Below are 14,347 nucleotides of genomic sequence, written 5' to 3'. Positions count from 1 at the left end.
ATTCCTTATTTAAAGTGAAATATTATTGTTAGGTATGAGTAAGATCTGTACTTCATCCACATTTTTATCTAAACGATTCTCATGTAAAGAGGCGTTAACCATTAACTTAAATTTTTTTTTTAAGTTAGTTGATGGATACTCCTCATCATCAAAGATTCCATCGACAATATATACAGGCTACAGCTCTGTGCATAGCTTGGTTTTAAAAATCTGCTACTTTTTTTTTTAAAAAAAAAAAAAAATATCTACTCCCTCATGTGACTCTCAGTATGTACTATGCACCCACCCAGAGTATGCAACCAATAACTAAAAATTGTCGTATATTTATAAGTCATGTTACAACCTATAACTGAAAATCTACTACTTAGCAATGACACTAGGACAGTATGACACTATGATCTTAAAACTTGAAATTTTTATGATAAAACACTTATGTTCACTCCATCAAATTTAATTTGTAACTCTGAAAAGAATCGTAACTAATACTCTATCTATTTAAATAAGAATGCAACAATTTTATTTTAATTCGTTTTTTTAATTTACATTTTGTATTTCGGGTATATTGATTTTTACTTCCTTCTTTAATTTTTATCCTATATTTTCTTTCATTTTCTCCCTATATTTTTATCTACACTATTTTAATTTTTTCACTATTATAATTTCTTAATGTACATGCATGCAAAGCTATTTTATAGTTCATGTATAAATGCTGGAACAATTGCGATTATGGTTAGGGAACAATGATGCGGTAATGGAAGTAATGCGCAGTTTTATAATGCTCAAATATCTGTAAATCATAAGATATTTCTTGATATCAGTTTATTTATTTTTAAAACTTTTACAACGCCGACCATAATTTATTTTCACGCTATGATTCTGGCATACTCATAGGGAGTATATATTAGTCAAATGTTTCACCTTATTTAAGTTATGAAGGCAAAAACACCAAACCAAAGAAGCAAAGAAAAGTTGTAAATCAAAAATGGGTTACCAAAAAGAGAGCTCTATTATGCATATAGCATTTTACCCATGGCTAGCTCTGGGCCATATAACCTCCTTCCTTCGATTAGCCAACAAACTTGCAGAGAAAGGTCATACTGTCTCATTTTTAATCCCAACTAAAACCCAATCTAAATTAGCTTCTCAAAACCACTTCCCTGCCCATCTCACCTTCATCCCCGTCGATATCCCGTCTATCGACGGGCTTCCTCAAGGGGCCGAGACCACCAATGATGTGTCGGTCTCGGCCGCACCCCTTATCATGTCCGCTATGGACATGACTCGTGACTCCGTCGAGACCCAATTAATCTATCTTAAACCCGACTTTGTTTTCTATGACTTTGCTTATTGGATGCCTGAATTGGGTAGAAAACATGGGTTCAAATCCGTGCATTACATCACAGGATATTTAGCAAGATATGCTGCTTTTGCAGCTTACATTACAGCACCCGACCAAAATGACATTTTGGGCCCACCACCCGGCCTTTCTTCCCCAATCTTTAAGACACGGGCCCAAGAGGGTCGGGTTGGTCTACTAGCAGTAATTAAAAAACCGTTTGGATTAACAGGTAAAACGTTGATTGAAATGTTTGGTATATCGTTTAAGGAATGCGATGCAATTGGAGCAAATACTTGTATGGAAATGGAAGGGGAATATTATGAGTTTGTTAAAAAGGCTCTAGGTAAGCCATTGTTGTTAGCCGGGCCTGTTGTTCCGATTCAACCAGCATCTAAGTTAGATGAGAATGTTGATGAGTGGCTAAATGGTTTTGGTGCTGAGAGCGTGATTTATTGTGCACTTGGAAGTGAATGTGTTCTAGAACTTTCTCAATTCCAACAGATTCTTCTTGGATTAGAGCTTACAGGTATATAATTTTAATTAACAAAATTTAGAAAATTTGAAATATGAATTTTGAATATTAGTTTATCAATAATTAATTATATTGAGTTATTTGAATATATTTAGATACACAATTGATTTATAAGGATTGACAATTGTATTGGGTGTATATAATATGTACAAGGGGTGAATATGATAAAGAGGGGTATAATAAGGTGGATATAATTGTGATATATGGATATATAAAGTTTGCTTTAGTGGGTGGGAATGAATTTGAATACATATGCAGATGGTAAGTGTGGGTGTAAATATTTTACCCGTTATGGTAAATGTAGGTGAATATTTTAGGTGAGTAGGAGTATGGGGAGAGCATATTATATCCGTCTGCTCATTTTGACATCTCTATATTTATAAAATTATTTTACTTTTGCAGGAATCTATGCTCCAACCTACTAGGTTTTGGTGCGAATCATATGAATGAGACCTACATTAGTATGTTAATTTGTATACATCATTCAAAAAATAGAGAAATCAAATCAGATATTTCGATAGAATAAAGAATATACCATCTTAAAAAATTGTATAAGTTCACCACATTTTTCTTCTTAAACTGACTCACTTATTTTATTACATTTATCTTATGAAAATATTCAATCACTTATATATTTATAAAATCATACATGTATAATCTATTTATTTACTTTTTTATCTTTCCAACAACCAATTATTAATATAACATCATACATATATTATTACTGATATGTGTATTTTGTGTTTTGGTCCATGGGCTGGCCCTCTTGTTTTGGCCCATACTCTTTTCCCTCTTCTTTTCCTCTCCTGTATATATATGCTTGTATGCCTCCTATTTCAGATAAGAATTTTTAATCAATCAAATAAAAAAGGAAGAATTCAATCCTGTAGCTTTGCTCTTCTTCCCATCTTCAAGAACCATTTCTCAGAAATCTGAGAAATGTTACATGGTATCAGAGCGGATTGAGATCTGCTCCTACAAATCTTCCGCGTTTTTTTTTTCTTTTCTACAATCATTGAAATTGTATCTCAATTCTGAAATTTCTTCAATATCGATTTCCCAAAATTCCGATCAAAAGATTTCATCTCATAATTCTTGAATCACCTTCTTCTTCCTTGTCTTTCTTGATCTCAAAATGCTTGAATCGAATTATACTTCACAAAATCCAATTGCTGATCCAAATTCTATATACTACATTCACCCAAATGAAAACCCTACTGTTTCTTTGGTTTCAGAGAAATTCAATGGTGATAATTACGCTGATTGGAAGAGAGCTATGGTTTTAGCTTTGTCAATGAAGAACAAAATTGCTTTTATTGATGGAAGCATGATTAAGCCTGAACCCAATGATCCTCTCTTCAAAGGTTGGGAAAGATGCAACAACATGATAATTTCATATCTACTCAGATCTGTGGACAATACTATAGCAAAGAGCGTTTTATATTTCTCCACTGCTTACGAGATCTGGAAAGATCTTGAAGATCGATATTCAGTAATATCAGGACCACAACTATTTTCTTTACAACAAAATTTAAGCAAGATTAATCAAGACGATAGTCCTATTGCAGTATTTTTTACAAAAATCAAAGGTATTTGGGACCAAATCAGTGCGGCAAACCCTACTCCAATCTGCACATGCAATGGCTGTTCATGCAATTTCTTAAAGAAATTTATCAAAAATCAGCAAGATGAAAGATTAGTACAATTTCTCATGAAATTGGACAACAAACACAATGCTGTTAGAACAAATATTCTAATGATGAATCCTCTTCCTAATATTTCTGTTGCCTACAACTTACTCATACAAGATGAGAGACAACAAGAAATAGCAGATGTGCTCAACAAACATTCCACCATGGCATTCACTGCAAGTGATGGAGTTAGAGGTGGGATAAACAGACCTACAACCCTTAAGAAGAACAACCTGTACTGTGAGTATTGCAAAATGACAAACCATACCATACATAAGTGTTACAAGCTAAAAGGTTATCCCAAGAATGAGAAGAACAACAAGGGAATAAAAGGAAGAAGAGTGGCAGCCATGACTTGTGAAGAAGAATCAGATGATGAACCAGATCCAGAAACTGATTTATGCAAACAATTAGTAAACCTGATTAAAGAAAGCAAAAAATGCAATGACATTCAAGCCATAGAAAAGGCCAACACAGCAGGTAAAAGTCCTTGTTCAATAACTTGTCTGAATTCAAAGTGGATAATAGATAGTGGAGCCACTGATCATATTTGTTCTAATTTAGAATTATTTGATAATTACAATGTTTTTGACAAATCACCTAACAAAATCACAGTGGCTGATGGAAAGAAACTAAAAATAGAAAATATTGGAACTATAACATTTGAAAATGGTATTATTCTGAAAAATGTGCTTCATGTTCCAAAACTTCAGTTCAATTTAATTTCAACACACAAATTATGTAAGGACATGGATTGTAATATAGTCTTTACACATGACAAGTGCATGATCCAGGATCATTCACAGAGAAGTACACTGGTTCTTGGTAATCTGGAGTCCGGACTTTATGCAGTTAAAATTGATGATGGTAAAACAAGAAGCTCTGTCAACATTGCTGCTACAGAAGAGCTGAAGTTGATGCACTTAAGGATGGGCCATATACCATTCAATAGGCTACAGCTTGTTAATGATAACTTAGCAAATAGGAATGGTCTTGACTGTATTTGCCAAATTTGCCCTAGAGCAAAACAAACTAGAAATTCTTTTCCAAAAACAGGAAGTAGAAGCAAAAATTGTTTTGATTTGTTGCATATAGATGTTTGGGGCCCTTACAAAATTAGAACTCATAATGACTGTAAATACTTCTTGACCATTGTTGATGACTTTTCAAGGCATACATGGACTTTCATGATGAAAAATAAAAATGATTCTGTTGATATTCTTGATTTTGTTATTACATTCATACATAATCAGTTTGATGTTGTTGTCAAAGCAGTTAGAAGTGATAATGCCAAAGAGCTTTGTGAAGGTAAAATTTTAAATATATATGAAAAATTTGGAATCTTGCATCAAAGAAGCTGCATTGACACTCCACAGCAGAATGGAGTTGTAGAAAGAAAGCACAGGCATCTTCTTGAAACAGCAAGGGCACTTTACTTTCAGTCCAAGGTTCCATTGAAATACTGGGGAGAATGTCTTCTCACTGCCACTCACTTGATAAATAGAATGCCCTTGAGCTGCATAGACGACAAGACACCTTATGAAAAATTGTATGGAAGAAGACCTAACATTGATCACTTAAGAGTTTTTGGCTGCTTAGTTTATGCATCAAGTCTAAAGGCAAATAGATCTAAATTTGACTCAAGAGCCACCCCTTGCATCATGATGGGGTATGAGATAGGTCAGAAAGGCTACAAACTCTTGAATTTAGAAACAAACAAACTGTTTGTCTCAAGGGATGTAACATTCCATGAAAAGCACCTACCATTTCATCTCTCTGACTCACCCCAATCCTCTCTGAACCCAATCTTTCTTCCCAGCCATACACCTTTCAACTTACCAGATGATCAGCCATTACCTGATGCATTCTTTCTACCCACTGAAACACCAACACCTGAACCAGAACAAAACATAGCAACGCCTCATTTAAGCCAGCCATACATACCTGCCTCTCAAACACATCCACCAAACCTAATCATCAACTCACCAAATAAAAGAATACCCAGAAAACCTGCTTGGATGGATGACTTTGTTTGTGCTGCCTATAATGAAACACAACATTGGTGCAATATTGTTAACTTTGATGAAATACCAACACACTGCAAAGCCTTTATATCTTCCATATCTACTCTCTCTGAACCAGCAACCTACCTTGAGGCTGCTCAACACCCTGAATGGGTTCAGGCAATGAAGAAAGAAATAGAAGCACTCAATAAAAACCACACTTGGGAAGTCACAGACTTGCCTAAAGGTAAGAAAGCCATTGGATGTAAGTGGGTTTACAAAGTGAAACTTAAGAGGGATGGAACTTTGGAGAGATACAAAGCAAGGCTTGTGGCAAAAGGATTCACACAAAAGTTTGGCGTGGACTATGCAGAAACCTTCTCCCCTGTAGTGAAAATGGCTACCATTAGATGCCTTCTTGCCATAGCCTCTGGCAAACAATGGCCCTTGTATCAACTTGACATCAACAATGCATTCTTACATGGCTCTCTTGATACAGAAGTATACATGCGTATGCCTCCTGGTATTCCTAATCCAGAACAAAAAGTATGCAAGCTACTCAAGTCCCTCTATGGGTTAAAACAAGCTAGTAGGCAATGGTTTGCAAAACTTACTATTGAATTACAACACAAACACTTTATACAAAGCAAGAATGATTATTCTTTATTCATATATAATGATAATGTGGATTTGTGTGTTGTTGCAGTTTATGTAGATGACATTATTCTTACAGGTACCAACACAACCATCCTAAATGACCTCAAAAATCACCTACACAAAGTCTTCAGCATCAAGGATTTGGGAGATTTGAATTATTTCCTTGGCATTGAAGTCTCAAGGATAAATGAAGGAATCATCTTAACACAAAGAAAGTTCACCAAGGAGCTCCTTGAAAGCTGTGAGATGGATCTTTCTAAGACAGCCAAAACTCCTCTTCCAGTTAACATCAAATTAGCAGCAGATCAAGGAGATTTCTATCATAATCCTGCTCTGTACAGATGCATAGTGGGCAAGTTAAATTTCCTCACACATACCAGACCAGACATTGCTTTTGGGGTACAAACTCTCAGTCAATTCCTCCAAAGTCCAAGAATTCAGCATGCAAAGGCCCTTTCACATATGTTAAGATACATAGCTGGCTCTATAGGTCAAGGAATCCTTCTTCAATCCAGTAATGAACTAACTCTCCAAGGGTTCTCAGATTCAGATTGGGCCTCTTGCCCAAACACAAGAAGGTCTATCACAGGATACATCATGCTTTTGGGGAAAAGTCCTATCTCATGGAAATCAAAGAAACAATCCACTGTTTCTCGATCATCCTCTGAAGCAGAGTACAGAGCTATAGCCTCAGCAGCCTCAGAAATAACATGGCTTGTACGTCTATTGTCTGAACTGGGGATTCAACACTTACAACCTGTCAAGTTGTGTTGTGACAATCAATCAGCAATCCACTTAGGAAAGAATCCAGTCCACCATGAAAGGACGAAACACATTGAATTGGATTGCCACTTCACTAGGGAAAAAGTCATGGAAGGATTATTGAAGCTTCTCTATGTCCCTACTTCTGATCAGCTTGCTGACCTTCTGACCAAATCTCTTCCATCTCCACAACTCCACAAGTTAATGTCCAAGCTGAGTGTTCAATCTGTTGATTACCCACCAGCTTGAGGGGGGGTATTACTGATATGTGTATTTTGTGTTTTGGTCCATGGGCTGGCCCTCTTGTTTTGGCCCATACTCTTTTCCCTCTTCTTTTCCTCTCCTGTATATATATGCTTGTATGCCTCCTATTTCAGATAAGAATTTTTAATCAATCAAATAAAAAAGGAAGAATTCAATCCTGTAGCTTTGCTCTTCTTCCCATCTTCAAGAACCATTTCTCAGAAATCTGAGAAATGTTACATATATAAAGTTGCAAACACATCATAAGCTTTATTTCAAGCATCAACTATTATGGCTGTTGGCTATCGGGCTGGTAGACGGTAGTGAAACATTTGCGATTAACATATTTGTACCAGAAAAGCTAGAATTTGAAAAACTACTTTTTAATTAGACGATTTAAAAAAAAAAGAGTTTTTACGTTAATATTGTTAAGTGATATTTCTCATGTATTCTGTATATCAATGACTGATATGATATTGTGTATATATCATTCGTTTGATCCTTTCTTCATTTAGTTTAGATTGCAGGCTCGCTTGGATTGTGCATAAATATTTAAGGGGTAAATAAAGTCAAAATAGAATAACAAAGTTAGTTAGATAGAAGATTAAAGAAATTTGATTGTCAGAGAGATGGAAGAATTGGTCAGAATGCAATGAAAAATGAATAAAATAACAATTAATTTCCTCATACTGAAATATAAATTTAACCTAGGGGAGGGTGTGGAAACACTTTCTTCAAATGAGGGAAATCATTATCCTTTTTCAGTTATCTTTTTAGTTTACTTTCATTTTGCCTATTTAACAATTATTTCAATTACTTTATTTGCACCTCTACTAATCTTTATTTTATTAGTTTGACTTTTCTATCCCTTAAAATATTTAAACTCAGTCCAATCGAGCCCTACGCATCACAAATATTACATTATGTCTTCTATCTTAGGAAACTAGCATTTGTGTAATTATTCTTTTTCCTTCAATGTACTATATATACTACCATCTTACATTAATAAAATAATCAATTTCAAAAATCCTTTTATAAATATTTTCTATTAGTTTTCATGTGGAGGCGCATCTCAAGATATATGTCCGTGTCATATAAGAATTTGTGAAGCTAGAAAGGCCAATATTCGCTCATTTTCTTTTTCTTAATAGCATTTTTACCATGATTCACATTCAATCTTTGAATCTAATCCACGAATTTAACTTATCTTGTGATCTCATCCACACATTTTTCACAAAACTCCATAAAATAATATTACCTTCGTTTCAGTAACTTTATTTCATTTGGTTTTTTAATACTATTTACAGTTTACTCTTAATTTGTATTTTATTCCTAATCTATAAGTTAAAACATAGTCAAGTGTGATTTTGTTTGATTCGTCTCAATGCAAGGATTATGAATATCAACTTTTTATAATTATTAGTTATGCACCGTTAGAGTTACTAAGACTTCGATATATATCTTGACAAATGTAACCAAATAAAATGGGACTAAGTCATTAAAATGAAGGAAGTACTTTTTTACTTTGGGATTTAAATTGGTTGCGCAGTTTTTTCTTACCCTTTCTTTCGAAGGGTACGATTATAATCTGTCCGCTACCTTTTTCCGTTGTTTTTGCTGATAATTATGACCATTGTTCACTAAATACTTTTATAGAGTATTTTTCAATGGTTGCTATTGTTCTACATTACTTTCTCTGTTTTATAATACTTGCTACTGATAGTGATATTTTCACATAACATGTCACATTCAGTAGCAAGTATTATGAAACGGAGGAAGTATTATTTTCATTATTATTTTTTGTTTCACTAATTTAAAAGGAAAGAAAATATATGGATTAAAATTTTAAAAAATAAGTAAAGACACTATTTGCAATAAAAAAATATAAATAAAAAGACGAATTAAAATAAAAATTTGTTACATTTTCATGAAAATAAATAGATTAATAGTTACAAATGTTTCAAGACGTAATTAGATACGTGTTTTATCATCGCATGACTTCCTTTAAACTTGTAATATGACTTAATTATATGATAATTTTTTTATTTATCTTTACAAATAACAGATTTTAAAAACCAAGTACAGTTGATGAGCTGTAGCCTGTATATTTTCGACCGCATCTTGATGGTGATGGGTCTGAACTTGGGGCAGAGTTGATGATAAAGCAAATTCAAAAACGTTCAAGTGAAGAAAGAAAAATTGACTCCTCCATGTAGAGACAATAATCACAACTCACACCACACAATTAGAGATGGGTATAGATTGGATTAAGTTAAATTCAATTTAATTTTTTTTTTATTGGACTTATATTTAAATTTAGATCCAGACCCAGATTTATAGGGTGTGAAAAAGTTAGACTCGGACTCAGATCTAGACTTTAAACTTATAAGGTCTACTGGGTTTAAGGTTTGAGTCCAAATAATATTTTATTTTTCCTGAAAATTTTTTTAAAATATATTATACAATTTTTGTCCATTCGTATACAATTATTTAAATATTTTCAATTGACACGGATCTTCTAATACTTTATACTACTTGAGCAACTAAATATATGACGTTTACCAACATTCAAGTTATTAAAACAAAATATTCATCAAGTCTTTCGATTTCTAAAGTATAGATACGACCACCGCATTTCAAATTACATAAACTAACAAAGTTCTAAATTACGTAATGTTTTAAAATATAACAAAGTTCTAAATTAAACAATTAAATACTCATAATAGCTAAAATATATAATTTTGAAAATTTATAAATAGGTCTATAGGTCGAATCTGGGACCTAAATGTGTGGACCTGGACCTTAAGATCATGGACTCATATATATTTGACTCGGACCCTTAGGGTCCAAAATTTAATAGATCCAGACCCTTAAATTAGGTTCGGATCGAATCTAGACCCTTAAGGTCCAAGACCTATGCCCATCCCTACCCAATACACAGTTGGATATTGGTGTAATTTGATATATAAATTAGATTTAATTCTAAGATACTCTCTTAGTCTTATTTAGATAAATGAAAAAAAAGTATAAAGGTGAGATTTTTGTATCAATTAAAATGTGTGATTTTTATTATAAGGCAGAGAAAAGGTAACTTTTATAAATTTTAACTATTTTTATATTTAGTTTTCTCATTTACTTTGGAATATTGGTTGTAATAGCCCCATTCACCAAAATTGATAAAAAAAACTACAAATTAATACTTCTATTTACCTCTTTGAAAGAGGTAGAAATCAAATGGGTTGAATAGAGTATAGTTTAGTATTTTAAGTGATCATTAGCTTTACAACTATAAAAAGATAATAACTTTAAAACTAAAAGTTATTGCTTAAAGGTTAAAATTGATAATTTTAAAATTATAAACGGTCAGTTGATCATTTTAATATTATAAGAGATTATTTCAAGACATTAACTTTGTACCTATATAATTAAGTCAATCTAATATAGTTGATCTCATCGTTGGACTGTCTTATTTGAGAACACAAATTCTTATGAGAGACGGTCTCTTTGAGAGACCATCTCTAATTGGGCCGGCCCATTATATATTTTCTAAAATATTGTAAGTAAGTATTAAGAATAATTTAAGTAGGCATTATAAATAGGATAAGTATGCATTAATCTTTAATGGATTGAGCTTGAGATACGTCTCTCAAAGAGACGGTCTCTCAAGAGACTAGCTGATTTGAGAATTTGTATTATTAGATTGCAAAGAAAATTGCCAACTTGTCGAAGGAGGAAAATTTGAAATGATTAAGACAAATTAACAACAAAATGAACGAAATAAGATAAGTTTCAACTTATTTCCAAAAGTAAGCGTGCAATTACCAAACTTGTGGTTTGGGGGTTAGTAACTACGAACATATCAAAAAAAACAAACTAGTTGTTCTCAGTTACTAACTGCGAACAACTTTGACTTTTTTTTTTTACATGTTCGCAGTTAGTAAGTAACTGCGAACATCTACTTTACGTTTTTTTGACCTGTGCGTATTTGTGGAGTATGCTGCGAACAGGTAAAAAAAAAAAAGTCAAAGCTGTTTCCAGTTACTAACTGGGAACAACTAGTTTGTTTTTTTGACCTGTTTGCATTTACTAACTGCGAACAGCCCCAATCCACATGTTTGGGAATTGCACGCTTACTTTTAGAAATAAGTTGAAACTTATCTTATTTTGTTCATTTTGTTATTAATTTGTCTTAATCATTTCAAATTTTCTCGGAGAAGAACACAAAATGCCTGGGCCTTCGTTATCAGCGTAGATAGTGCAGCTGATGAGGGCCCAATCTAAAACAACTGAGCAATAGAAAAGAGTCGTGGGCCCAAAAAAAAATGAGCTACTCAGAAACCATTTTTTTGTGAGAATATCTCAAATAAGGAATTGTTATTCTCATAATATATATGAGATAGACTATTTAATGCATAAAAAGATGTGTCTCTCAATAAGACCGTCTTATATAATACAATAATTTGTGAAAAAAACTGGTTTGAGATGTAGCTGTTGGCGCCTGGAGGGCTAGGAAAATAGAGGTAAATCGACAACGTAAAAACCAATATTAAGGTGGATCTAGATAGAATATACTTTTGTAATATACCTTGGAATATTATATTAATTTAAATTTTTAGTTGGGTTAATTTCTTATCAGTTATTAGCTACAATATTTTTACTACTAGTAATTCAATTTGCTGATTTACTATACTTTGTTTATAGAGGTGTTCATTCGGGTCATCAGGTTTATTTTGGGGTAGGTGTTTCGAGTCGGTTTGAAATCGGGTTTTGTGTTCATATTATTTTTACATAAATGTAAATCATTTTTAAAGTCGGGTCATATCGGATTCAGTTACAAGATTGGGCAAATTTCAAGTCATTAGATCTGTGTTGAACATCTTTATTTGTTTAAATGGTAGTAATATACAATTTTCATCATTAAAAATTTATACAATCTCTGTTCATTAAAATTACGAAATTGAGTTAAGTTGTAAAAAAGTACTTCCTTCATTTTAATGACTTAGTCCCATTTTATTTGGTTACATTTGTCAAGATATATATCGAAGTCTTAGTAACTCTAACGGTGCATAACTAATAATTATAAAAAGTTGATATTCATAATCCTTGCATTGAGACGAATCAAACAAAATCACACTTGACTATGTTTTAACTTATAGATTAGGAATAAAATACAAATTAAGAGTAAACTGTAAATAGTATTAAAAAACCAAATGAAATAAAGTTACTGAAACGAAGGTAATATTATTTTATGGAGTTTTGTGAAAAATGTGTGGATGAGATCACAAGATAAGTTAAATTCGTGGATTAGATTCAAAGATTGAATGTGAATCATGGTAAAAATGCTATTAAGAAAAAGAAAATGAGCGAATATTGGCCTTTCTAGCTTCACAAATTCTTATATGACACGGACATATATCTTGAGATGCGCCTCCACATGAAAACTAATAGAAAATATTTATAAAAGGATTTTTGAAATTGATTATTTTATTAATGTAAGATGGTAGTATATATAGTACATTGAAGGAAAAAGAATAATTACACAAATGCTAGTTTCCTAAGATAGAAGACATAATGTAATATTTGTGATGCGTAGGGCTCGATTGGACTGAGTTTAAATATTTTAAGGGATAGAAAAGTCAAACTAATAAAATAAAGATTAGTAGAGGTGCAAATAAAGTAATTGAAATAATTGTTAAATAGGCAAAATGAAAGTAAACTAAAAAGATAACTGAAAAAGGATAATGATTTCCCTCATTTGAAGAAAGTGTTTCCACACCCTCCCCTAGGTTAAATTTATATTTCAGTATGAGGAAATTAATTGTTATTTTATTCATTTTTCATTGCATTCTGACCAATTCTTCCATCTCTCTGACAATCAAATTTCTTTAATCTTCTATCTAACTAACTTTGTTATTCTATTTTGACTTTATTTACCCCTTAAATATTTATGCACAATCCAAGCGAGCCTGCAATCTAAACTAAATGAAGAAAGGATCAAACGAATGATATATACACAATATCATATCAGTCATTGATATACAGAATACATGAGAAATATCACTTAACAATATTAACGTAAAAACTCTTTTTTTTTTAAATCGTCTAATTAAAAAGTAGTTTTTCAAATTCTAGCTTTTCTGGTACAAATATGTTAATCGCAAATGTTTCACTACCGTCTACCAGCCCGATAGCCAACAGCCATAATAGTTGATGCTTGAAATAAAGCTTATGATGTGTTTGCAACTTTATATATGTATGATGTTATATTAATAATTGGTTGTTGGAAAGATAAAAAAGTAAATAAATAGATTATACATGTATGATTTTATAAATATATAAGTGATTGAATATTTTCATAAGATAAATGTAATAAAATAAGTGAGTCAGTTTAAGAAGAAAAATGTGGTGAACTTATACAAATTTTTAAGATGGTATATTCTTTATTCTACCGAAATATCTGATTTGATTTCTCTATTTTTTGAATGATGTATACAAATTAACTTTACAAATATCTAAAGGCATTAAAGAACTTGTACATAATATGATTAGCTTTTAAACATATGGAAATATAATTAATTTGACTTACACCACCTTTATGATCCGACCAAGTATATGAATTGTTGGAGGCGTCTTATTTATGTCTTAAACTATTAATACTTTCTCGCTTACCTGTTGGGGTTCTTGTTCTTTGCCTTTGTCTTTTACATACACCTTTCTTTTACTCTTTTTTACCTAGTTATTTTTATTTTATTTATATGTGTTTAATTTTATGATTAAGACCCAAGCTTTTATGGTAAGATGCAAATTAGCAGATTTAATTTCACTCATTCTTTTTCGTTGCAGGAACATCTTTTTCCGAGGATCTTTCTCGAGTCCAGGACTTCTTTTGCGCATCCTCCTTTATGGGTATGAATTGTCGCTTCTGTTCTCTCCCCAGACCCTGATTATAGTTTTCTATAGGTATAATACACTGGGTACGATAAAAATTCTAAACAGATTCACTTGAAAATTTTTCTAAAATCAATTATATGTTTTTTCACTCATGCAAAGGCAATATTACACATTCTAATTTAACTATTTTTTTTTTTTCAATTTTGTGATGAAGATAATATTCAACACA

Source organism: Amaranthus tricolor, chromosome 17, assembly GCF_026212465.1.
Source record: "Amaranthus tricolor cultivar Red isolate AtriRed21 chromosome 17, ASM2621246v1, whole genome shotgun sequence".
In the NCBI taxonomy this organism is placed as follows: Eukaryota; Viridiplantae; Streptophyta; class Magnoliopsida; order Caryophyllales; family Amaranthaceae; genus Amaranthus; species Amaranthus tricolor.
The sequence above is the reverse complement of the archived record's forward strand: the minus strand, read 5'-3'. Positions refer to the sequence as shown.